Source organism: Suncus etruscus, chromosome 7 (assembly GCF_024139225.1).
Source record: "Suncus etruscus isolate mSunEtr1 chromosome 7, mSunEtr1.pri.cur, whole genome shotgun sequence".
Taxonomy (NCBI): domain Eukaryota; kingdom Metazoa; phylum Chordata; class Mammalia; order Eulipotyphla; family Soricidae; genus Suncus; species Suncus etruscus.
In genome coordinates, this window is record NC_064854.1 from 129,180,619 (window position 1) to 129,207,749 (window position 27,131).

Genomic DNA, 27,131 nt, shown 5'->3' on the forward strand with positions numbered 1-27,131 from the left:
TCGCAAAGGTTAAAGTCTATTTTATCTTAATTTTCTACTCTCCTCTATTACACAGATTCTGGGACTGTTCTCTCAACTTCTTTCCCACACATTTGCCTACTCAAAAACCTCCCCCAAAAGCAAAAACAACCTGAAAAGTACTTAGGATCTCTTTGCTAACAAGAAATATCTTTCCGCCCAATTCTAACAAGTAACTCACATTAGTCAGTACCTCCCACTAGGGCCACCCTCACCCTGCCTTGAATCAAAAAGTGTTCTATTCGCATGTCAAACACTCCCAGTGGCTCTTAGCCAAATCTGTAAGCCTAGAAATTCCCCCCAGGCAAAACTCATAACCCAGTGCCTAACAATAATTTCCAATAATATGTCTCACATTAACACCATTTGTCTTTTAGTGATGGAGCTAACATTCTGCTGCTTCAACTGGGGTGACAGGGAGAGTAGGAAAGGGGACCCCAAGAATAAAGCCTATGAGGGAAGTAAGGGGTCAGTCACCACTGCTGGAACCAGCTGAGACCAGTCACTGGTGGTGCCTCTCCTCCCAACTCTGAGTTCATAGCCATCATGTGGATAGCTTGAAAGCAGCCATGCTGATTATTGGAGTGATCATTGGAGTCATCTGAAAATGCTATAAGCCAGGAGTTTTTCCCCCAACTTCTGAGATCTGGTTGCTTGTCAAGTAGTTACAAACATGGGTACATAGCTTTTTATTTTATTTACTTATTTATTTATTTTAATTAAATCATGGGGAGATACAGAGTTAAATCTTGTTGATAAGTTGAGTTTCAGCCAATGTTTCATCACCATCCATTGGTGTTCATTTTTTTCCACCAGTATCTCCATTTTTTCTCCCATTTTTCCAACCCTGTCCTCAGACTCCCTCTATGGTAAACTCTTCTTTTTCTCTTCTCTTTTTTCTCCTCCTCCACCTTCGTCCTCTTCTTCTTCTTCCTCCTCCACCTCCACCTTCTCTTGTTTTCTCTCTCTCTTTTCTTTTCAGGCACCATGGTTTGCAACACTGTTGTTGAAGTATGATGCATATTTCTTTCCTTCCTTTTATCTTCCAGTTCTAATCAAGAACGATCACTTCCAACTATTATTGTCATAGCTTTTATTTTTAAGGTACCATTTACTGAACGCATGCTGTGTTCCAGGCTCTGAAGGCCTTACCCACAATCCTCTGCAATGTCTGTGAACCTCAGGAAGGCTGCTGAGCCTGCCATTGTCCTTTCACTACTGAAAAGAAAGTGCCTCCTTCAAAACCAGAAGAAGTGCTGGAGTGGCAGGGTTTGGTGTTACCCCACCTTCTTCTTTTTTTTTTTTTATAGGCATAGTGAGTATAGGGGAAGGAAGGAAATTCCCGTGGCCTAAGAGATTCAGGGTTTCTCCATTCTTGAAGCATATTGTCATGGCAACAACCACCACTGGCTCCATACCTTCTCATTGCCATATTCCAGGGTTTGTTTTTTTTTGTTTTTTTGTTTTTTTGTTTTTTTGTTTTTTTTCTCTTTTTTTGGTGTCAGGAATCTTTCCTCTTGGTTGTGGATGAGAAAATTAGGCCACTGTAGCAAGCACTCTTGGTATTTGTGCAGGTCCTAGGACAAGGCCTAGGATAGAGTCTTTAAGGTTCTAGAGGTTCTGTTCCAACATTGTTGGTGTGTTCAGTTTTCTGTATCATGTGCTCCATGTTTTTGCTCATTCCCTAAGCTGAAGTCTAGGAAATTATGGTTCCAAAGGTTCTGCTCAGTGTCTGTTGTCAGAATTGGGCCTCTGTACTAAGAAATCTTGATTTTTGTAAGAGACCTGAGCTATAGCCTAGAGTAGGGTTTTTCTTAATGGTCTCAAGGTAAGTTCTGCCCAGTCACGGTTGTCAAAGTCAGTTTTCTGTAGTTAGTGTCTTATTTTTCATAGTTCAAAGGACAATACATCTTCTGGTTTCCACTTAGTGTTAGGTGATGTGATAGGACATCCTGGTCTTAGGTCAAGTTGTCATTTCCTCGCTGTCCTCGTTGCCAGCACTTTTTCTGGTTTTGTTTTGTTTTGTTTTGTTTTTGTTTGTTTTTAGATATTATTTTCCTTCTCTTTTTTCTTCCACTTTTTTCTTTCTTTTTCATTCCTGTGGATACTATTTAGTGATTTTTTCTTTTCTTTCTTTCTTTTTTTTTAGTAGTTGACACCAAATTTTTTCTTCTCTTTTCCTTAACCTTTTTATCTTCAACAGAATAGCATAACTTGAATCATTCAGCTTCATAAATTGAGGGGGGAAAAGGATGATACCATGACCAGTCATATGAACATGTAGTGTAAATAAAAAATGACCAGACTGGAACACCAAACAGAATAGATATCCAACCTATAACAAGCTGTAAGGTGGAAACCAGTTGCACTAGAATTCTGGGGGGTAAAGGAGGGAGATGTGGGAGACATGCTGGGAACAGGAGTGGAGGGAGGACAACATTGGTGGTGGGAATGCCCTTCATTCATTGTCACTATGTACCATAAATAATCTTGTGTAATGAACTTCAGTCACAATAAAAATTAAAAATAAATAAATAAGTAAATAAAAGTGCCTCCTTATTCCTCTCTCTCAAACATCCTCAGTCTTTTTGTCTGATTTCCCCCTCTCTCCTCATCCCGTCTTCACCACCACCTACCTAACATCCCACTCAATTCTCCTTCGAAAACATGTTTTGGATTGCCTAGAAAATTAAATTCATCAAAATTTCAATCTCAACTCTGGACCAAGAAAATGATTACTCTCAAAGTCCCTTTCCTGCTCTCTTCAAACTTCTCTTGTGAACATTTATTAGTATGCTTGAATTATATTAAAATGCTCGGATCTATTTTTCCACTTACAAAACATTCCGTGGTGTCATTTTCAGGTCAGTCAGTAGCTTTTCTTGGAAGTACATAAAAAAATTTATTCTAAAGGCATGAGACATCAATATAGCCTAAGACTTTTTTCTTATTCTTTTATTCTTAAGAAACTAGAAGTAAATTAATTTAAAAGTAATTTAAGCATTGCTGAGCTTTTTATGAAGACACAAGTGAAGCAAAGTATCCTTTCTTCTTCTGCACATCATTGAGGCAGACCAATCACCCAAAAAGGAATGAAGCAAGTTAGTGGGTGCAATAGCCTACATGCTTAATAGAAGCTCAGAAATTATATACCAACAGTTCATATGTTTTGATATTAGCAAAGAATAAAAGATTATTAATATCTTTTGTATTCAGAATAAAGTCTCATGGAACACTGTGCTCTTTAGAAGACTGAGAGTATATATACTTAATATGTTTCTAGGAAATTCTTCCTTACTTCTGTAAGTCTCTTTTCTGGAATACTTTCATAAAATATGTTCCATTAACATGCTCGGTTACCCAAAAAGTAAATGTTGCTATTAATGCAGGCTCAAATTATGAAAACAAAACTTCTTCCAATGTTTGGATCAAAACATTCATCAGAACATTGGCTTGGCCATCTTTGTTTTCCAGCACTAAGAAAACACCACAAGCCATCTGAGTGGCACATAAGGATTAAAGATTGCTAGCAATATCCAAAATCTGCAATCATGTGTCCAACATGCAACCAAGAATGTCTTTAGGTAAAAGCTTCACTTGTTTTTTTTTTTTTTTCTTCTTGGCTGGGTGAAGCTGAACTGCCATCATGAACAACACAGTCACTGTCTGGATCAGGACATTCATAATCAAGTGACTCCTGCAGCAGAAGCAAATGGTCATCAAAGTCCTTCTCCTCAAAAGGCCACAGTGTCTTAGGTAGAAATTCAAGAGACACTTGCTCAAAGATACAAGACAACTCCAGATGTCATCTTTGTGTCTGGATTCAGAAACCATTTTGGTGGTAGTAAGACAACCAGCACTGGCATGATTTATGATTTCTTGGATCATAAAAAGAAAAAACAGGGCAAACACAGATTGGCATGACATGGTTTGCATAAGAAGAAAAAGATCTCAAGAATATAGAGAAAGGAATGTAAAAACAGAAAAAAGAATGAAGAAAATCAAGGGTACTACAAAGGCCCTGGCAAAAAGGGAGCAGGAGGATGAAGAACAAAAGGAATAATAAAAATCCATTTCTCTTCATTACCCAGAATGTATCGATACCCTTACAAACAGGATCAAAGGTAAACTAGATCTGGTTATAATATTTAATAATTATTTATTTTAATAATTATTTTATTATTAATAGTATATTAATGATTCATATTACTGTTTGTTTATATTAGTAATATATTGAGATATATTAATATCTTAATATGTTTATATTTATGTTAATAATTTAATGGTTATATTTAATAATATTATAATAACGATAATATTTTTGTGTCTCTATGGAGTTTTTAAAAGTGCCCTAATTTCAGCATACCATTAAATGCAGAGCAATCTGCCCTGCATGCATCCTGTTGCTGAGTCACCTGGGTGTTGGGAGCACTCTTTGGAGTAAGTCAATGCCAAGGCAGTGGTAGGTCTTCCCTGGTAGAGGCTTGGGTCCTGGTAATGTTAAAGACAATTGTGGTTGTTTCCATAGATGGTATCCATTGTTCAGGTGTGTGTGTGGGCGATGCCCATTCTTCTGAGGCCTGAGCCAAATCATTATGCCAGTGTTCAGGGTAAAAGGCCTAATTACATTACCAAATTTGTGTTCCCATCTCTATTAGATAAGAACTTGTTTGCATATGTATTATTTGCTGAAACTAGAGGATGCTCCACATCAGCCGACATCGATGAAAGAAATGCACAGAATCGAGTCTTTAAATATGAGTCTGATACCAACAATAGCTAAAGTGTGAAAAAGTTTCACTGGGGCCTTGAGAATGACTGGAGTTGGATAGACTGATATGCCTGGAACCCAGAGTCTGTCTTATGCCAATAAACTTCTGGGGTGAGGCCTTTTGGTAATCAGGTCAAGGATTTTTTTTCCATTTTCTCCATTTTTCTGGACCTATGCAAACATTGGTGATTGCCACTATCACACCGTTACTATATTTTTTTACTCTTATCCTTTAAGGAAAAAAATACAACTTATTGAACTTAAAAACAAATTACTGTAGTAGAATGCCTGTCTCGAATTCAGGCAGGGGATGGGAAGGGGGAGGGGGTAATGTTACACTGGTGAAGGGGGGTGTTCTGGTTATGACTGTAACCCAACTACGATCATGTTACTTAAATAAAAAAATATATTTAAAAATAAAAATAAGTGCCCTAATTGAGGAGGATAGAAATGACAGCAGAACACTATGCACAATACAACTGTCAGTCATAGTCAAGAATCTGAGCAATGTAAACCCAAGTTCTTAAAAGGCACAAAGGCTTATGCTATTCATTGCTTTAGAAAAGTAAAGTGCACTCCAGACCCAGTCACATTAAAATAACATATTCCATAAGTTCAAAGACTTCGGGGTCTTAAAGCTAAGATAGTTCTTGAGCAGAGAACTAGTAGGTATCGCACAGGGTTTCTATCTCTTGTCAGAAGTTTCTTTGCACAACCCCCTGAGAAGACATCTCTGTTTTGCCAGCTCTTCCCATTCTGCCACTGCCAGCTTACTACAGTTCATATCCAGGATGGGAGCAGCAGCACCTCCTTCTTGGCTTTATTGAAACACCATGAAGTGCCCAGGAAAGGGACAGCGGCCTGACATTCTCCAACCTCAAAGTCTTTCTTAGAACTTTGTAGAATCTGGAGGAAGCTGTTTTTTCTAGCCACTTTTGTTTTCCTTGACCTCTGATTTTAAAGACTAACAACTAAGTTTTCTCCCCTAATTAGGACTAAAGGAAGCATTATATTTTTATTTTAAAAATAAAAACAATTGTCATGTTCTACTCTCCAACTGTTCGTAATTTTGCAGCCATTTCTTTAAAATATGCACCAGGTCATTTAATGAATTATTTAGAACAGACAGCATCAACTGAAACTGTTCTATATTTGATAAAAAAAGCACATTTCCCCATCTTTATTGTGTTTATGACAGAACAGGGATGGTATATTCCTTGAATCAACCCCAATTAGTTCATGACTATTCTCTCCCAAAGAGCCATATTAAAAAACAGAAAACACAAGGGATAAACGAATGTCTTGGCAACAGGAATTATAATACGTATTTGCAGCAGGCTTGGTAAATGTTAGATCAATGGCATTACATACTAGTTCACAGACTGACACCCCCCCCCAAAAAATGCCCCATGAAGGTTTGTTCATGTTCCATGAATGCTTGACTTCTAATACTAGTGTACTCGACTTCCAACAAAAGCCTTCACACATATCAAAGTGAAGGCAGGATTCAGCTTTACTTTTGCTAGGCTAACTTTATTTACTGTCTCAATATTAGTAGTTCCCCTGAAGTTTTTTTTTATGACAATAGTCATTTAATTAGATGCACATTTAAAAAGCACTGAAAAATATTTCTCACTTTAATAAGACATAACATTGTCCCTGACAGATACATACATTCAGCAAAAAAGATGGAGTTTGAGGGTTGTTTGCTGTTGTGTGGGGATATGTGTGTTTCATTATATAAAATTTATATAACGTAATATATTATAATAATATATCATTTGTATTATATAAAATGTCACATAACATTTGATGCAAGTTGTCTTTGAATTGTGTTACTCAAAAAGTATTTTCAGTGATTGCACAGGGGTGAAGGTGTCTTGTACACAGCTAACCCTGTTTTGATACCAGGCACCCATGGACCCCTGAGCAACACCAAGAGTGATCTCTGGGCACTGTCGGATGTTGCCCAACTGTGAAAGGCATCTCACATAAGCTCTTTCAACGCTGCAAAACTCTACTCTCTCCAGATAGGTAGACTGGTGAGAGCGTGATGTTACAATTATGCCCATGAGAATCCACTTTTATTAATGATTGTTTATTGTAAGCCAAAGAATAATAATAACAGAATAGAATTATTATTTTAACTCTGCCTGCTCCAAATATAGCTGGTCTTAAACAGAACCCTCACTTTTGTGTTTTAGAGTCACACCAAGCATTGCTCAAGGTTTACTTCTGGCTATACATTAAGGGATCCTCCTGGTAATTTGGGGGAGACCATATATATGCTAGGAATTAAATTAGTTGGATGTGTGCAAAGCAAGCTCCTATTCACTGTACTATCTCCACATCCCAGAACCTTCACATTTCTTTCAGTTACAGCAACAAAAACTAGATCCAGTTTTCTTTTCTGCCACCCAGGTATTAATATTTCCACCATCAAAGAAATTAGCAGGCAAGATGGTAACCGGGTTCTAGCTCTCCTCAGATTTTATTTTTTAGGCAACAGAAAGACATCTAAATACTTGATCAGAGCAAGCTGGAGACTGCTTTCCATAATTGTGTATAGCAAAACATACAAATGCTATTGCAATTTCTCTATTAAGCCTATCTCCACATTGTCCAGGGCTCTCTCTTATAAAAGGAAATATCTTTTTACAATTTGAGTCACATCACATTCTGAGAAGGATCCAAATTACCACCAGCATCTGATTAATGTTTGCCCAAACTCCTGCCCAGTAACAAGACCCTCTCTGACTCAGCTAACCACCTAACAACCCACATCATTATGGCCCATTATCCTTTATAATGTTGATTCTTGGTACCCAAGAACTGTGGTTGAGACAGACTATTTAAAGGCCATAAAATAACAACAGGCTTGCCAGCTGTAGACATGGCCACCAAAACTAGCATCGGTCACAAGACTAAATACAACAGATGCCAGAAACTAAATTAAAGAACAGAGAGAAAACTCACTTTAAAAACTAAACAAATCTACCTGTTGGAGCTGGAGCAATAACACAGTGGGTAGGGTATTGGCCTTGCTCCTAAATGACTCAGATTTGATCTCCGGCATCTCATTAGGTCCCCTGAGCTGAACAGGCATAATTTCTGAGTGCAGAGCCTGGAGAAACCCATGATCACTGCTGGGTGTGGCCTAAAATCCCCCCAAAATAAAATACAAATAAAATAAAAAGTTGGTAATATAGGGGTCGAAGTGGTGGCGCAAGTGGTAAGGCGTCTGCCTTGCTCGTGCTAGCCTAAGATGGACTGCAGTTTGATCCCCCAGCATCCCATATGGGCCCCCAAGCCCAGGGCGATTTCTGAGCACATAGTCAGGAGTAACCCCTGAGCGTCACCAGGTGTGGCCCAAAACCAAAAAAAAAAGTTGGTAATATAGATGAAGCTACCTCAAGTTTTTTTAATTGATCTCTTAATCTCCTTGCCTCCTTGTCAAATTTTATTTTGAGCAAGCTTTAAATTTTTGAAGTCTGGGATGGGAAAAATTTTATTTCCTTTTTTTCTGTCATAATATACATAGTGAATTTCTTGTTATAATTACCACTCAATGCTATGTTTTCAAGCTAACACGTAAGTTCATTATGATATAGTTATTATTGTTCTGATTCTCCACTAAGCAGGCACTGTCCAGGATTTTGCCTGTGCTGTCTCACCTTAATCTTATATCAAAAATTTCTGTTTTACAAATGGGAAATGGTGGTCAGAGAAGGTTTAATAACTTTTTAATAACTTTCTCAAATCACATCATCAGAAAAAGGCAGAAAAATCAGATATTTCTGACACCATATTTATGGTCTTATTCATAACAATGTACAGTCTCCAGTTTTCAGGTCTTAATAATTGTTGTTTTTGTTTTTTTGGTTGGTAGGTTGGTTGGTTGGTTGGTTGGTTGGTTGGTTGGTTGGTTGGTTGGTTGGTTGGTTGGTTTTGGATTTTTAGACCACAGCCAGTGATGCTCAGGGACTATTCCTGCATCTGCACTCCAGAAATCGCTCCTGGCTTGGAGGACCATATGAGATGCCAGAGTCGGTCCTGGGTCAGCCACATGCAAGGCAAATTCCTTACTGCTGCGTCACTGCTCCAGCCCCTATATCAACATTCTTAAACCAATATTTTGCCAATTATCCTAAAGATGACAACACTTTTCTAATGGCCTAACAATCCATTAGTTGGGATATAGTGAAGAAATTAGCATGAATTCTAACACATTTAAAACACCCCAAAAATTTGAACCTGTTGGATCTTAACAATTGCTCTTAGCACTAAGAAAGTCCTCAGTATAGCAAACATAATTTGAGAAAAAAATTGATGACCAAGGTAATTATATTATGTTTTATAATAATATATTCATTCACTTTAAAAATATTGTACATATACCTTTTATTTACAGTTAAAAAACTCAAACTTCAAGTTATGAAAGTAAATTTTCTCATGAAAAAATAATTTTATTATGATTTTATGGTGTCATTATTATTATTTGCTAAAAAGCATATATAAGAATTTATTCTGATCCAGAAATCAATTTATTTGGGATTTTATTTGCCTTATCCATATCCAGATATACTCAGGGCCTAGACAATTTAAAAAATGAATATTTTAAATAAAAATATGGGTCGCTAGGCATTAGCACCTGAAGGTTATGATTAGAGAGTTATTCATTTTGTATTTCTAAAAACTCAGTTCCCCAGTTCTTGTGAGCTGCCACTAGATTCAAATGGAGCTCACACACATAATTACGCTTTAAACTTTCACGTATGGTATATATACTAAGTGAAAACTGCTTCCATTTTGTAGCATACAAACTAATTGGCAAGAGAATAAAGTCAATTGTGGGAATTTGATCCCCTAATGCATAAAGATTCATCAAATCCAGACAATGCAGGGATAATCTGGTGTAATCATGCAGCAGATTTTCCAAGCAATATTTTCTGAGATGCCAGCTTGGGCAGAGTAGAATTTTCATGATTCATCCTATCAAATCATAAAAATGTCTACCACAAAGGGGTCATTATTTGTTGCCAGGAATACTAAGCTCAATCTCTCTGGCTAAAAAGGTGGCAATTACATAGAAATTCTAAAACACTATTTAATTCAAAAAAATTAATTCTACCAAATTCTGCTCTCATTAACAAGTCAGAAATTCAAGATAACTGTTTATTTTATCTATATTTGTCCCTAAGTATAGTTTTAAAGCAGTGCTTTAGTATATTTTGCCATTTTTGCAGTGTGTTGCACGGCAAACAGTGCAGAAATGTTTAAAATTTCCAAGTTGCAGAGCAGCTCACAAAAAAAACTAATAACCCCTGAAAAAGGAAGAAAAAACTCTGTACTGTATCTCAAAAAAATATTCTCCTTATTCTTATGCTGCAACCAAGAGGATGATCACATTTCAGAATTTAATTCAGTGAATAAGAATACCACAGAACCTCATTAGAAACAGGCAAAAAGTAAATTCTAACTTTTCTGTCAAGAAGAAAACATGGGGGCTGAGCGATAGCACATGGGGTAGGGCATTTGCCTTGGATACAGCTGACATTATGTAGATGTACCACAGTTTCTTTAGCCTCTCATCTGTTTTCAGGCATCTGGGTTGTTTCCAGATTCTGGCTATTGCAAATAGTGCCGCAATGAACATAGGAGTGCAGAGGCATTATTGTATTGTGTTTTTGTGTTCTTAGGGCTTATCCTTAGGAGTAGTATTGCTGTATCATATGGGAGTTCAATTTCCGGTTTTTTAAGGAATAGACATAATGTTTTTCAAAAAGGCAGGACTAAACAGCATTCCCACCAGCAGTGAATGAGAATCCCCTTTCCCCATATTGAAGTCAGCACTGTTGACTCATACTGTAATGAATGATGCCAATCAGTCCAAGTACATCACCCTCATTTTTACCTGTAGATAAGCATCTATTCCAGATATCATAGAAGTCTCAAAAAAGTTGACCATGAAAAATAGAGGATGAGAGATATTATAAAATTTTTGTAAGGCGGGCCCAGAGAGATAGCAGAGCGGTGTTTGCCTTGCAAGCAGCCAATCCAGGACCAAAGGTGGTTGGTTCGAATCCCGGTGTCCCATATGGTCCCCCGTGCCTGCCAGGAGCTATTTCTGAGCAGACAGCCAGGAGTAACCCCTGAGCAACGCCGGGTGTGGCCCCCCCAAAAAAAAAAGATTTAAGTAAGGCACTATATGTGAGCAATGTCAGTTTGATCCTTGACACCACATATTCTTTATCCTTGACACTCTGAGTACTGCCAGGTGTGACCCCTGAGCACATAGCTATGAGTAAACCCCAAGCCTGGCTCCAAGACCAGCAAACATAACAAAAAATGTTCACACAGCCATGTGATTCAATCCTTCAGACAAAGGAGCTTTGCTCTGTCGAGTTACATAGGGATATGTTTCTTTCCTGACTTCACTCTTGACAACACACTACAGAATAAAAATGTATCCATCAGACACAACAAACTCTAAGCAAAATATATGAGTCTTTCTATGATCAACAGACTTTCCCCAAAAAAACTCCTCAGTGGGATATATATATATATATATATATATAATAGTAAATTATATTGCAAGCAAAGTTCCTGACTTTATTTCTTTCTCTAATTAACCAAGAATAGTTTTCTTTTGGGCACAAGCAAATAAATTACTTGGAGGCTGATAAATAGGACTTATAAAAAGCAAATTTGGCACAGACTTCTAGTTAGTTGCCATAGAGATGTACATCTGTGGTGTTTCCTTTAATTAAAATTATTATCCATTGGAAAAAAAAATGTCGAAGCCATCTAGTTGAAAAAGAAAGAAATGTGCTCAAAATGGCACATTTAAATATTTATGACTCGGAATATATTTTTTAAGTCTGGAGAATGCATATATAATATAACAAGGCTAAACTGTTTTATACGTAATTTAATTACTGATGGCATACTCTCGAAGAAATTCATATAGGTGTCCTTTGTACTAAACATTACGTTTTATGCTCTAAGATGAATAATGCATACACACTAGAGGTGTGGGCTTTGACTTTGTGCTTAAGTTACACAATCAGGCATTCCTGAGGAAATTCCACAACTGAAGAGTCAAAATTGAATTAAGCTAAGTAAACCGTCAAGGCCAGAAATCGCCATTAAAGAAAGAAAGCTTGGATAAACCTCTGTGCCATTTCAGTAAACGCTATTTTGTTTACGTCTTCTATTTCAGTTTTTCATGTCATAAAAACAGTAACAGCAACATGAAAATGATTTGACTAACTGAAGTCATCCTTGCTATTCAATTAGCATTTAATAGAGGACGGCCTGTAACTATTTAAAGTATCTGCAAGAAGCATCACATGCTCATGCTTCTTCTCTTGACAACAGCTTTATAAATTAGTTATACCAAGTTGTTTTAAAAGAAGTGGAAACCTAGAAACCAAAAAGCTTAGCCATGTATTTCTGCCGAGATGACACTGCCACAGAGAGTCAAAATTGGTTTTTAGCTGATAAGTAAACCGTAGGTATTACTATGATAGGTTGCCTTGTTTTTGAAGTCCACTCCATTCCTAAATCATATTCCTTAATATTTTTTCTCTTGTTAGGGAGAATTTAAATTCACTTTTTCTTGGTAGTATAATAATGAAAACAAACAAAAAGAGTTTTCAAGCCCTAAGAAAACAGTACGAAGGGCATCTCTGTAAATTCCAAATTAAGTTGCCATGTGACCCAGTAATTCCATTTTTAGGTAAATATAGCACAAGGACAGAAAATATTTATTCTTAATGACATATACACACCACTATTCATTGCAGAAGTCAGTATAATAATATGAGTTAGAATCAACCTAGATGTTCAACAACAGATAAGTGGATCATAAAGATGTGGTACTTATATACAAAGGAATACTACATAGCCATAAGGAATGATACAATCATGCAGTTCACTGCAACATGGATAAAAATAAAAAAATATCATGTTAAATGAACTAAGTTAAAAATACAGGATAAATACAGGATGACATCACTTATAGATGATATTTAGAATAACTACATGACAGAATGCAATGGTTTAAATGGACATTACCCAGGGCTCCTGCCTTTTTCATAGAACCTTGGGACATGAATTATTTTATTTTACCACGTATTTATTTTTCTATAAAACTTAGAGAAAAGGAACAAAGAAAGGCTGGGACCAGGGGCCAAGTGTCTCAAATGTATTTGCGGGGAAATAAATAATGACAGAACTAAATATCCAAGTCCAAGTCAACCATAATAGAATCAAGGGACCTAAACTTAAAACAATCTAAATTTAAAGGGGCCTGTTATAGTAGCAGGCCAGGGGCAAAGGGTAGTGGGGTAGGACGTACTCTAGGGCCATTGGTTGTGGGAAGCACCCTGACTCATTATAAATCAGAAATTCAACTATGAAGGACTCTTGTAGATCACAATTGTTTCCATAAAATAAAAAAGTCTAAATATCCAAGCCAAAGTCAAAGACAATAGAATCAAGGGAGCTAAATTGAACAATATAAACTCAAGGGGGCCTGTTACATTGGCAGGCCAGGGGGTAAAGGGTGGTGGGATAGGATGATACTGTGCATCCGTGGATGGAGGGAAGTTGACACTGGTGGTGGGAAGGGCCCTGACTCAAATTCAACTATGAAGGACTCTGTAGATCACAATTGTTTCAATAAAATAAAAATAAATAAATAAATAAATGGGGATTTTCTACAACACTCTTGGCCACCAAATATAGTGAAGCAAAATTGAGTGAAGGGTGAGAAAGACAGATGTAAAATAATGGGACATATAGGTTACAGGGATTCAGGTACTTGGTGGTGTTGTGTAAGGACAGAACTAAATATTCAAACCATGGAGTCATCAACACTAAAATTCTGAGACCCAAAATTTAACAACCAACCTTTAAAAGAGGCCTGTTAAAATGGCAGGCTCAGGATGGGGTTAGAGAATGAACTCTGGAAACATTGGTGGAGAGAAGCTGACACTGGTGGTGGGATCTGTTGATATATGGCAGTTGGACTTGGGCACATCCCTTGAATAGCCCCACGATAATAAGAGTTGAATCTGGACATACCCCTGGACACGCCCCTTGGACATGCCCCCTGCCATGCTGGATATAAAAGGATAATCTTGGATCCTTTGAGGTGGGGGCAGAGTGACCAGAGCATTGTGACCAAAGCAGTGCCTGTTGGTAGGATATAAAGAAAGGCTAAAGGAAATACAACCTGAGAACTGGTCGATAGCACTCCAAATATAGAAGTAACAGTAGGAAAGTGAAGGAGGAGAGGGATGGTGGGAGAAGTGGAACTACACTACTGAAGATCGTGATTTATTTTAATATTGTATGCATGAAAGCATATCATTAAACAATATTGTAAATCACACTGCCTAATTTTTTGTGGGAATGTTGCACTGGTGAAGGGAGGGGTGCTTTTTATGGCTGAAACCCAATGACAAACAAGTTTGTAATCATGGTGCTTAAAAAACAAATTATTTTAAAAAAATAAACTTAAAATGGGCCTGTTATACTGGCAGGCTGAAAGGGCAAGGGGGTGGTATGGGATGCACTTGGGGAATATTGATGGATCGAGGTGGATACTGGTGGTGGGATTGGCATTGATAAAGTGTATGTCTGAAACCCAACTAGGAAGGACTTAGAAATCACAATGGTTTTAATAAAATTAAATTTAAAAAAAAAGAAAAAAGGAAGGAATTGTTGAGTAGTCTCAGGAGACAGCTCACAAAATCACTGGGAAGGATGACTATCCAGGCTGAGATATCTCGCATCTAGGATTATATTCGAAAGTTCTAGAACTTCAACCAACTTGGCTTTTCCATCACCAGAAAATAATTACTGAACATGTCAGAAATTGTTCCTAGGAAATGTATGTTTCAGACACATAAGTGCCACCAATTTCTGCTCAAATTTCAGGACTAATGCTTCTTATTTGTTGAGTCCGGGTTACATGCCTAGAGGATGACAGCATGAAAACTCACGAAGTAAACACTGGTGTTTTCTCTTTCTTTGGAAAGAAAGGCAATGACTTTGGGTCATGTTCTGCTTATTTCCAAGACTCCTTAAAGTAAGAATTTCCTCAAATATAGAACGTAGATTAAGATACTGAGAGCAAAGAGTAGTGGAGAAGTAGAAGTCCTTTCTGTTAATAGGTTGCGAAAAGAATTGTTAACAATGTTATTCAGCTGTTTTTTTTTTAAATAAAAGTCTAGTTATATCATTTCAGAACCCAACAAATCAATAGTTTATCAAAAATTAAATAGGCGAGCTGTTTATTTAGAAATCACTACATGTATGCTATCATACATCACACTCAACTCCATGTTACCTAATTCTCTGGAAGTATCAATTTTGTACAAAATTTTAAAAGTATCTAAGGATTCCTTAATTTACACAAAAGTGAGAGAAAATCAGGAATTCAACAATTAAAAATAAAAGAAAGAATAAGTTATGATGAATTGTGCAATAGGTTATAGATACATCACTTATTAATTTAAAAAGGATGCCAGTTTGGGTAGAGTACAGGAGGTACTTGCTTTTCGTGCTGCAGACCCCATTTAATTCCCAGCAACACATATGGTCCGCTGAGCACCACCATGAATGATCCCTGAGCACAGAGTCAGGAGTAAGCCCTGAACACTACTCAGTTGAAATCCCTCCCCCAAATATAACACGTAATAAGGGAAACAGTGATAATAAAGTGGGAAGAGCATTTGTCTTGATCTGTCACATAGCTGTTCTGGGCTCAATCCCCAGCACCCCAAATGGTCCTCCAGGCACTGACAGGAATGATCTTTGAGCTCAAAGCCAGGAGTAATCTCTGAGCATAGCCATGGATGACCCCCAAACAAAACAACAAAAAAGACAAGAAACTATCTTGTTGTCATTTACTGTCAAGCACCTAGTATGGTGTTTTTGGTACTCAAAGACAATGTTACTAGCAACTCATTATGAAACTCAAGATAAAAGATATTGGGGTGCTGATCCCAAATGAATTTTATTTACTGAGAATGGCTTATTATACAAAAGACATCACGCTTTATTGGAAGAGCACATAGTTATAATCACAGACTCTAATTTCTGTTTTCATATTTATGAGAAAGGTCTGCAATGTTGTTTGAACCCAGAGAACCTGATTTCTTTAAACTTTTTGAGATACCTTGTTTTTCTCTCTGTAAGAAGCACCTGACCATAAGATGCACCTAGTTTTTATATAAGGAAAAATAAAGGAAAATATTCTAAGGCAAATGGTGTACTAAATATTTAATAATCTATAACAGAATAATATTTCAACCATGTTAAGTTGAACAGCAATCAACATGACATTAAGAATCATTATGGCTGTCTCTCCTCCCCTGCACTCAGGCCATTCGCTCCATAAGACGCACTTTTTTGGGGGGAAAGGTGTGTCTATGGTACAAAAAATATGGTACATTGTTTTTACTTTCTTTTAAAAATAATTTCTCTCTTTGGCTAAATTTTTTATATTCCACAAACACACCACAATACACGACACCTTCTCCATCCATCATCCATTGACCAACTTGGTTCAAATTGCTCCACCAGTTGCCCCTCTAATAGTATTTACTTCGGAAGACCTTGCCTAACTGTATAAAATAAGATTAGTTACCTTTGCATGACACTCTAAAATTTCTCTCTCTTTCACCCTTATGAATTAACACCACACGGCTAACTACATACATGATTTTTTAACTCCTCATAGAATGGACAGTCTGAAAGAATCTACCATAACAATGAATTTTCTAGATCTCACCCACAGTAAATGCTCAAAAAGTATTGAACAAATGAAAGAGTAGCTGCTATAAAACATATTAAAATCACTTGTTCCGGGGCTGGAGAGATGGCATTGGAGGTAAGGTATTTGCCTTGCATGCAGAAGAACGGTGTTTCGAATCTCAGCATCCCATATGGTTCCCCGAGCCTGCCAGGGGCGATTTCTGAGCATAGAGCCAGGAGTAACCCCTGAACGCTGCCGAGTGTGACCCAAAAGCCAAAAAGAAAAAAGAAAAGCATTAAAAAAATTAAATCACTTATTCCTTTGGTTAAAACAATTTTACAAAATGTTTCCTAATAATTAGAAGTCAAAAGCAAAAACATGAAGACCTATTGACAAGCTCTCTAAAGCTTGGCTGAGTTTATGGAAATATTCAAGCCATTCTTCTACCTTGGAAGCAACCTGGTTCCAGAAAAAGCTGATTTTTAGTTAATGCCATCATATTCCTCTCTTTCATGTGTTGCCAATGAGATGTCATTTCCCAGCGAGGTTACATGTTTGCCACTCCAGAAATAAAAGAAACACACTATGACTGACCAAACTCAGAGAGAGGAAATGAAGAGCACCCCCCCCAAAACAAGGCATGCCAATTAACAGAGGGGTTCTGTGGAATATGGATTATCCTCACCACTTCGCATTTTATTGTTCAAAGAAAACTTTGTGCCTAAAATAAATATAAATAAAGCATCCAACGAGGTCACACTGTGTGATCTATTTGAAGAGATTTATTCGCTAGAAGAATCTGTTTAAAGAGATTTGATTCTTTTCAGCATTGTAGCGAGTCCTCTGTTAACCACTGTCCCTATGTTATTAGACTGATGGACACCTCTTAGTTGAAAAATTATTTTTTAATAAAACCAATAAGACCTATAAATTAAAGGCAACATATGCAAGAATAGCAATCATGTTTGTCAGATATGAGGAGACTACCTGAGGGACAACAAACTTAAAGGGAACCAAAGAAAAATAACCTTAAAAAATGACAGATAATAGTTGGATTGACAGGATAATCACAATGCTTCTGCTAGCACAGTAGCCCTGCAATTTATGCATATATCTCATTTTTTAATAGACTACTTGTTTGCACCTGCGCAAAAGAAGTTCCCTGGCATCTCTCTGTAGTAGCTAGTCACATCTTTCCATGATGGCCAGAGAGAAGACTGAAAAACAATCCTTCCTTCCTCTTCATGTAATCACTTCTAGGCAAAGATTTATGTGTTATGTTTACTCTGCATCAAAAATATTTTGCTTAGTAGTCTACTCAGTAGCATCTCTGAAAGTTAAAAACTGTCAAATACGGGCCCGGAGAGATAGCACAGCGGCGTTTGCCTTGCAAGCAGCCGGTCCAGGACCAAAGGTGGTTGGTTCGAATCCCGGTGTCCCATATGGTCCCCCGTGCCTGCCAGGAGCTATTTTTGAGCAGACAGCCAGGAGTAACCCCTGAGCACTGCCGGGTGTGGCCCAAAAACCTAAAAAAAAAAAAAAAAAACTTAAAAAAAAAACTGTCAAATACACATGTTAATTACACTACTTTTGTGCCTTATGTTTTTAAATAATTATGAATTATGGAGATATTGATAGCAATTTAGCATATAAATAACAAGTAAGTTTTGCTTATTTGCCGCTGTCCACTTAGTTATTAAGTCATGGATTTATACAATGATTTGAAAATACCATATTTTTAGATACAGATCAGTAAAGACAGATAGTGGAGTCTGTGATAATAAGCTTTCTCAAATCTGAAAGTGAGTCTGAATAGGTACAATAATTGGACTAAAGCAATATGGTTCAGCTCATCAGGCATTTGCTTTGCATGGGGCTAACCAAGGCCCATGTGTATAAATGCCGTAATACAATTATCAATTCATATAGTGTTGAACATTTGGGTTTCTTCCATACATATCCTGGTTGCTGTAATTAAGTACTATGATAAACATAGATGTGCATTTATATTAAATTCTATATAGATAAATAAATAAATATAAATCATATTAAAATTATATTTCGGGGCAAGCACCCCAAAATAGAAATAATAGGATTTATAAAACTCTATTTTCACTTTTTAGGACACTTCATAGAATTTTGTCACTAGACAAAATTCCTACCAATAGTAAAATGGGGTTCATTTTTCATCCCTTCCTTCACAATCCCTTATTTGTTCCAATCTTTTCAATATATTCCATTCCAGAGACATAAATGATATACATCACTGTCATTCTAATTTGTGTTTCCCTAGTAATAATAAATGAGAAATATTTTTCAAGTGCCTACAGGTTGCTTCATATGTTCCTGTGGTGGACGTTTCTGTTCATTTCCTATGACCATTGTTTGGATGGGGTTATTAGTTTTTCTGTTGCTAAGCTTTATAAGTTTATTGAATCTTGGATATTAGTCCTTTATCTGATGCACTATGTTCAAATGTTTTCTCCTATTTGATAGAGTCTCATTTTTTATGCTAACCCATATTTCTTTTGAAATATAAACCCTTTTTAATTTGATGCATTCCCTTCTCATTATTTTCCCTTTGCTATATTTTGTCAATGGAGCCAGGTTATTGAAAACACTGCTGATGTTCATATCCTGTAGAGTTCCAGCCATATTTCACCTGATATATTTTATGAAACTTCAACTAATCTCAAAATCTTTCATACACTTTGATCTTTTCTTTTCCTTTCTTTATATGCCACTATCTACTTTTTCCAATATTACTTATTGAAAAGATTTTCCTTGTTCCACTTCATGTTCCCAGCCCCTTTGTCATAGATAGCTGCCCATTAATACGATCATTTATCTCTGGGCTCTCAATTATGTTCCATTAGTCTGAGTTTACAGTCCTCATTTTTATTATTTAGCTTGCTAGTACAAAATAAAGCCAGAAAGTGATACCTTCCAACGTATTTTTTCTAAGAATGACTTTGGTTATTCAGGTAGTTCTGTAACTTTGCAAAAAAATTTGAACTTACTAATAAATTTTAATTTACTATGAAACCAATCCCAAAAGATAGGAATGTATCTGAATAATTTATTTGCATGAGCACCTTTCTATTTAGGTGCTAGCATGCATAGAAATACTATTCATGAAAAATTTATAAACTACCTATATGTAAGAACAACTTAATTCTTCACACAACATAACACTGTGATCCTAGCCTATATAGCCAATACAGTGGCTATCTAGATGATTAACCCACTCATTCAGCATACGTGTCCTAGCATCACCTTCGCTCTTTGTTCTCATGACCATTAATTAGCTTTAATCACATTCTAATTCATTCTTTCTCACTCCAGTGAGTTTCTTTTTTATAATATCTTTATTTAAACATCTTGATTACAAATATTATTGTGATTAGGTTTCAGTCATGTAAAGAACACCCCCCTCACCAGTGCAACATTCCCACCACCAATGTCCCGAATCTCCCTCCATCCCACCGCACCCCCACCTGTACTCTAGATAGGCTTTCCAGTTCCCTCATTCATTCACATGATTGTGGTAGTTCTCTGTGTAGTTATTTCTATAGCTGCACTCACCACTCTTTGTGGTGAGCTTCATGAAGTGAGTTGGAAGTGCCAGCCCTCCTCTCATTGTCTCTGAAGATTGTTGCAAAGATGACTTTTATTTTTCTTAAAACCCATAGATGAGTGAGACTATTCTGCGTCTCTCTCTCTCTCCCTCTGACTTACTTCACTCAGCATGATAGATTCCATGTACATCCATGTATAGAAAAATTTCATGACTTCATCTCTCTGATGGCTGCATAATATTTCATTGTGTATATGTACCACAGTTTCTTTAGCCATTCATCTGTTGAAGGGCATCTTGGTTGTTTCCAGAGCCTGGCTATTGTGAATAGTGCTGCAATAAATATAGGTGTGAAGAAGGGGTTTTTGTATTGTATTCCTGTGTTCCTAGGGTATATCCCTAGGAGTGGAATAGCTGGGTCAAATAGGAGCTCAATTTCCAGTTTTTGAAGGAATCTCTATATTGCTTTCCATAGAGGTTGGACTAGACGGCATTCCCACCAGCATTGGATAAGAGTTTCTTTCTCTCCACATCCCCGCCAGCACTGATTGTTCTCGTTCTTTGTGATGTGTGCCAATCTCTGTGGTATGAGATGGTACCTCATAGTTGTTTTGATTTGCATCTCCCTGATGATTACTGATGAGGAACATTTTTTCATGTGCCTTTGGCCATTTGTATTTCTTCTTTGTCAAAGTGTCTGTTCATTTCTTCTCCCCATTTTTTTATGGGATTAGATGTATTTTTCTTGTAAATTTCTGTCAGTGCCCTGTACATTTTGGAGATTAGCCCCTTATCTGATAGGTATTGGGTGAATAGTTTCTCCCACTCGGTGGGTGACTCTTGTATTCTGGGCACTATTTCTTTTGAGGTACAGAAGCTTCTCAGTTTAATGTATTCCCATCTGTTGATCTCTGCTTCCATTTGTTTGGAAAGTGCAGTTTCCTCCTTGAAGATGCCTTTAGTCTCAATGTCATGGAGTGTTTTAGCTACGTGTTGTTCTATATACCTTATGGTATCAGGTCTGATATCAAGGTCTTTAATCCATTTGGATTTTACCTTCATACATGATGTTAACTGGGAGTCTATGTTCGCTTTTTTGCAAGTGGCTAACCAGTTCTGCCAGCACCACTTGTTGAAGAGGTTTTCCCTGCTCCACTTAGGATTTCTTGCTCTTTTGTCAAAAATTAGGTGCTTGTATATCTGGGGAACATTCTCTGAGAACTCAAGCCTATTCCACTGATCTGAGGGTCTGTCTTTATTCCAATACCATGCTGTTTTGAATACTATTGCTTTGTAGTACAGTTTAAAGTTGGGGAAAGTAATGCCTCCCATATTCCTTTTCCCTAGAAAGGCTTTAGCTATTTGAGGGTGTTTATTGTTTGAAATGAACTTCATAAGTGTTTGTTCCATTCTTTGAAGAATGCCATGGGTGTATTTAAAGCAGGGGTCCTCAAACTTTTTAAACAGGGGGCCAGTTCACTGTCCCTCAGACCATTGGAGGGTCTGACTATAGTAAAAACAAAACTTATGAACGAATTCTTATGCACACTGCATATATCTTATTTTGCAATGAAGAAACAAAACAGATACAAATACAATATGTGGCCCACGGGCCATAGTTTGAGGACCACTGATTTAGAGGGATCGCATTAAATCTGTATAATGCCTTGGGGAGTATTTTCATTTTAATAATGATAATTCTGCCAATCCACGAGCAGGGTATGTGTTTCCATTTCCTTGTGTCCCTCTTATTTCTTGGAGCAGGGCTTTATAGTTTTATTTGTATAGGTCCTTCACATCTTTGGTCAAGTTGACTCCAAGATATTTGTGTTTGTGTGGCACTAATGTGAATGGAATTGCCTTCTTTTTTTTTTTTTTTTTTTTTTTTTTTTTTTTTTTTTTTTTTGATTTTTTGGTGTTTGATGCTCAGGGGTTACTCCTGGCTAAGCGCTCAGAAATTGACCCTGGCATGGGGGGACCATATGGGATGCGGAGGGATCAAACTGCTGTTGCGATCTTTCCTTGGCTAGCGCTAGTAAGGCAGACACCTTACCTCTAGTGCCACCTCACTGGCCCTGGGATTGCCTTTTTAACGTCCATCTCTTCCCTACCGTTATTGGTGTATAAAAAGGTCATTGATTTCTGTGTGTTAAGTTTCTAGCCTGCCATATTGCTATATGAATCTATTGTTTCTAGAAGCTTTTTGGTAGAGTCTTTAGGATTTTCTAAATAGAGTATCATGTCATCTACAAACAGTGAGAGCTTAATTACTTCCTTTCCTATCTGGATTCCCTTGATATCTTTTTCTTGCCTGATCGCTATAGCAAGTACTTCCAGTACTATGTTGAAAGGAGTGGTAAGAGTGGACAGCCTTGTCTTGTACCAGAATTTAGAGAAAAGGCTTTTAGTTTTTCTCCACTGAGGATAATATTTGCCATTGGCTTGTCGTAGATGGCTTCAACTAGATTGAGAAAGGTTCCTTTCATTCCCATCTTGCTGATATTTTTGATCAAGAATGGTGTTGGACCTTATCAAATGCTTTCTCTGTATCTATTGATATGATCATGTGATTTTTATTTTTCTTGTTGTTGTTTTGTATTATGTTGATAGATTTACGGATGTTAAACCATCCTTGCATTCCTGGAATGAAGCCTACTTGGTCATAGTGTATAATCTTCTTGATGATGCATTAGATCCTATTTGCCAGGATTTTGTTGAAGATCTTTGCATCTGCATTTATCAGGGATAATGGTCTGTAATTTTCTTTTTTGGCAGCATCGCTGTCTGGTTTTGGTATCAAGGTGATGTTGGTTGGCTTCATAAAAGCTGTTTGGGAGTGTTCCCATTTTTTCAATTTCATGGAAGAACCTGACTAGGATTGCTAGCAGCTCCTCTTGAAAGATTTGAAAGAATTCATTAGTAAATCCATCTGGGCCTGGGCTTTTCTTTTTAGGCAGATGATTGATTACAGTTTCAATTTCCTCCACAGTGATGGGGTTGTTTAGATATGTTACATCCTCCTTACTTAACTGTGGCAGGTTATAAGTGTCCAGGAATTTATCCATTTCTTCTAGGTTCTCATGTTTAGTAGCATAAAGTTTCTCAAAGTAGTCTCTGATTACCCTTTGGATCTCTGAAATATCTGTCGTGATCTCCCCCTTTTCATTTCTAATACGGGTTATCAGGTTTCTCTCTCTCTCCATCTTTGTGAATTTTGCCAATAGTCTATCAATATTGTTTATTTTTTCAAAGAATCAACTTCTGCTTTCATTGATCTTTCAGATTGTTTTTTGGTTTTCCACTTCATTGATTTCTGCTTTCAGCTTTGTTATTTCCTTTTGTCTCCCTATTTTTGGTTCCTTTTGTTGAGCACTTTCTAATTCTATGAGCTGCATCATTAAGCTGTTCAGGTATGCTACTTCTTTCCTGATGTGTGCTTGTAAAGCTGTAAATTTTCCTCTCAGGACCACTTTTGCTGTGTCCCATAGATTCTGGCAGTTTCTGTCTTCATTTTCATTTGTTTCCAGGAATGTTTTGATTTTCTCTTTGATTTCATCTCGGACCCACTGATTGTTCAGTAGCAGGCTGCTTAATTTCCAATTGTTAAAGTTTTTCTTGTGTGTCTCTTTGTAGTTCACATCTAATTTCACAGCCTTGTGATCAGCAAAGGTAGCCTGCAAGATTTCTATCCTCTTGATTTTATGAAGGTATGTTTTATGTGTCAGCATGTGATATATCCTGGAGAATGACCCATGTACATTGGAGAAGAATGTGTATCCAGGTTTTTTGGGGTGGAATATCCTATATATGTTTACTAGTCCTTTTTCTTCCATTTCTCTTTTCAGGGTTAGTATGTTTTTGTTGGGTTTCAGAGTGGTTGACCTATCAAGTCTTGACAGGGCCGTATTGAGGTCTCCCACAATTATTGTGTTTTTATTGATGTCTTCTTTGAGATTTGTCAGTAATTGTATTATATAATTTGCTGGTCTCTCATTGGGTGCATATATGTTTAAAAGTCTAATTTCTTCCTGTTGAACATATCCCTTAATTAGTACAAAGTATCCATCTTCATCCCTTACAACTTTTCTGAGTATAAAGTTGGTGTCATCAGATATTAATATGGCCACCCCAGTTTTTTTAAGGGTGCTGTTTGCTTGGATGATTTTCCTCCAGCCTTTGATTTTGAGTCTATGTTTGCTCTGATTATTCAGGTGTGTTTCTTGTAGGCAGCAGAAGGTTGGATTCATCTTTTTGACCCATTTTGCCACTCTGTGTTTTTTAATTGGTGAATTTAGTCTATTGACATTGAGGAAGATGATTGTCATAGGATTTAATGTTATCTTTGTAGATAAGTTTGTTGTGTTTGTTGGTCTCTCTTGTCTTAAAGTAGACCTTTCAGTTTTTCCTTTAAGACTGGTTTTTCATCTGTGAAGTTTCTGAGCTGTTGTTTATCCATGAAGTTATGTATCCTTCCTTCAAACCTGAACGTGAGTCAGGCTGGGTGCAGTATTATCAGTGAGGCATTCATTTCATTCAGTCTTGTCACAATATCCCACCACTGTCTTCTGGCCTTGAGAGTTTCTTGTGACATGTCTGCTGTAAGTCTTAATGATACTCCTTTGAATGTAATTTCCCTTTTTTATCTTGCTGCTTTCAGTATTCTATCTCTATCTGTGGGATTTGTCATTGTATTGAGGATGTGTCTTGGGGTGTTTTTCTTCATGTCTCTTTTAGCTGGTATTCTTTGGGCATGCAAGATTTGATTGCATGTAGTCTTTAACTCTGGGAGTATCTCTTTGATGATGTCTTTAACAGTTGATTCTTCCTGGGGATCTCCTACCTGGGCCTCTGGAACTCCAAAGATTCTTATGTTGTTTCTGTTGTTTATCAATGATTTCTATTTTCATCTGTTCACATTCCTTGAGTACTTTTTCCATTGCCTGATCATTTGTCTTAAGGTTCTTTTCCAATTTCTTCTGTTGTGTTGAATTTTTTTGCATCTCATCTTCCAGCACATTGATTCTGTCCTCAGCAGCTGTTAACCTGCTGGAGAGGCTATCCACTGAGTTTTTCGGTTGAGCTACCATGTTCTTCAGATCTGTTGTTTCAGTTTGGAGTTTTCTGATTTCTGTCTTTGTGTTCTGTTCAGATCGATCTATGCTTTCTTTGAGTTCTATGAACATCTTCCATATTTCTATTCTAAACTCCTTATCTGAGAAGGTAATCAGATGGTTGGAATTTTTTGGGTCGTCCGAGCTATCGTCTTCATTCTCTGTGCATGGTGTTTGCCTGCAAGGTTTCCCCATTGTCACGCTTGTAGTGTAATTTTTTTCTGTGTGTTGTGGTGGGGTTCATTGGTCAGAAAGAGTGTGTGGCCACGAAGTGAAGCAGAGTGGCCGCGCTCTTCTGCAGCCTCTAGATGACAGTTTTTTGGGGGGTGCGCTTCCTAGGCCTCTGAGGAGAGCTTCAAGTATTCAGGAAAGACAGACAAGTGAAGCAGAGTTCCCTTCAAGTCCTCAGGGTCATCCAAGGCACAGTAGGAGGGCGGAGCCAGCCAAGAACTCTCTGTAGCAGGCAGGATTGCAGCAGGAACGCTGATGAAATCCAGTCTCAGGCAGCTGGAAACACCATGGCCCAAGATGTCTTCTGCGCCCTTCTGACACCCAGCAGAAACCAGCAGGAAGTAGTGCGTGTACGTCCCTACCCACCTCTCTCCAGTGAGTTTCTTTAGCAAAATCTTTCTTAAGATCTAGTTTGCTGGAGCTAGAGCAATAGTACAGTAGGTAGGGCATTTGTCTTGCACACGACTGACCATTTGGTCGCCCAGCCTGCCAGGATTAATTTTTAAATGCAGATCCAGGAATAAACCTTGAGCACCACTAGTGTGCCCAAAAAACAAACCAAAACAAACAAACAAAAAAACTCTTTAACAAGTATCTTTCTTGCTTATCAATTTCTCTTCCTCTCCTCTCATATTGTTCTATATAAGATTTAGTCAATAAAAACTATTATTTTATTTCTCACCAGAAAGATCTTTATTAAGGTCTGATACTTTTCCCGTATGTCCCTCACCTTTCCTCCATTTTGTTAACTTCTCCGAGAGGAAACCTGAAATTTTCAGCATAGTCATGGGTGAGAGAGGACAGAGTTGTCTGGCATCCAGAGCTGGCCTGACAATCACAGTCATAAAAATAGAATAGATGCAAATGACCTTACAGAACACCTACCTCATGTAAGATTAATCAGGCCATGATAAAGTAAAGAAAAATAAGACTACATCATATTTTGTCTACTCACAGACAATTATAAAGTTGCTGTGCAATCTATTAAATATCATACACCTGCTTCTTTAGCTAAAAGGAATGACTGCTAATTAGTTATCAGCATAGTTTTTACCTCTACCTCAGAACTCCCTAGAAACAACTTACTGAGCTATATAGTCATAGAATTTTCTAACAATATCCAATTGCAAACAAAATCCCACTACCTGAGATGCTCACAGTCCAAGTTCAAATCCTATAAAAGGATTTTCTAACACCTAACTGAGACCCTGCATTTCTCCATAATGCATATTCTTCTCACGTCAAGAAAGAATAAATATAACATGTTCTGCAAATATATTCTGGGAAAATACTGGTTGGATGACTGGGACTCTAATGTCAAGGGAAATACATAAATTCTAAGTTAAGAAAGAAAATTGGATGGAACCTCCTAATTTCTCTACCAAGCAGACGACTACTCTACCACACTCTGGCCAGAATGCCTCCTCCTTAAATCTGACTACACAGGCAATAGTGAAAACCACAGTGCAAGAGGGAGAGAGAGAGAGAGGAGAGAGAGAGAGAGAGAGAGAGAGAGAGAGAAGAAGAAAGAAAGAAGAAGAAAGAAAGAAAGAAGAAAGAAAGAAGGAAGAAGAAAGAAAGAAAGAAGAAAGAAAAAGAAGAAAGAAAGAAGAAAGAAAGAAAGAAAGAAAGAAAGAAAGAAAGAAAGAAAGA

At 37.3% G+C, this 27,131-nt stretch overlaps 1 protein-coding gene and 1 pseudogene across 3 annotated transcripts in view; one reads left to right on the forward strand and one right to left on the reverse strand.

The window, feature by feature from the left end:
* Positions 1–27,131, reverse strand: part of ERC2 (ELKS/RAB6-interacting/CAST family member 2) — a 1,176,444-nt gene that overhangs the window by 837,371 nt on the left and 311,942 nt on the right. The gene's annotated exons all lie outside the window — the stretch shown is intronic.
* On the forward strand, positions 3,665–4,081 carry LOC126013621 (40S ribosomal protein S24-like; annotated as a pseudogene).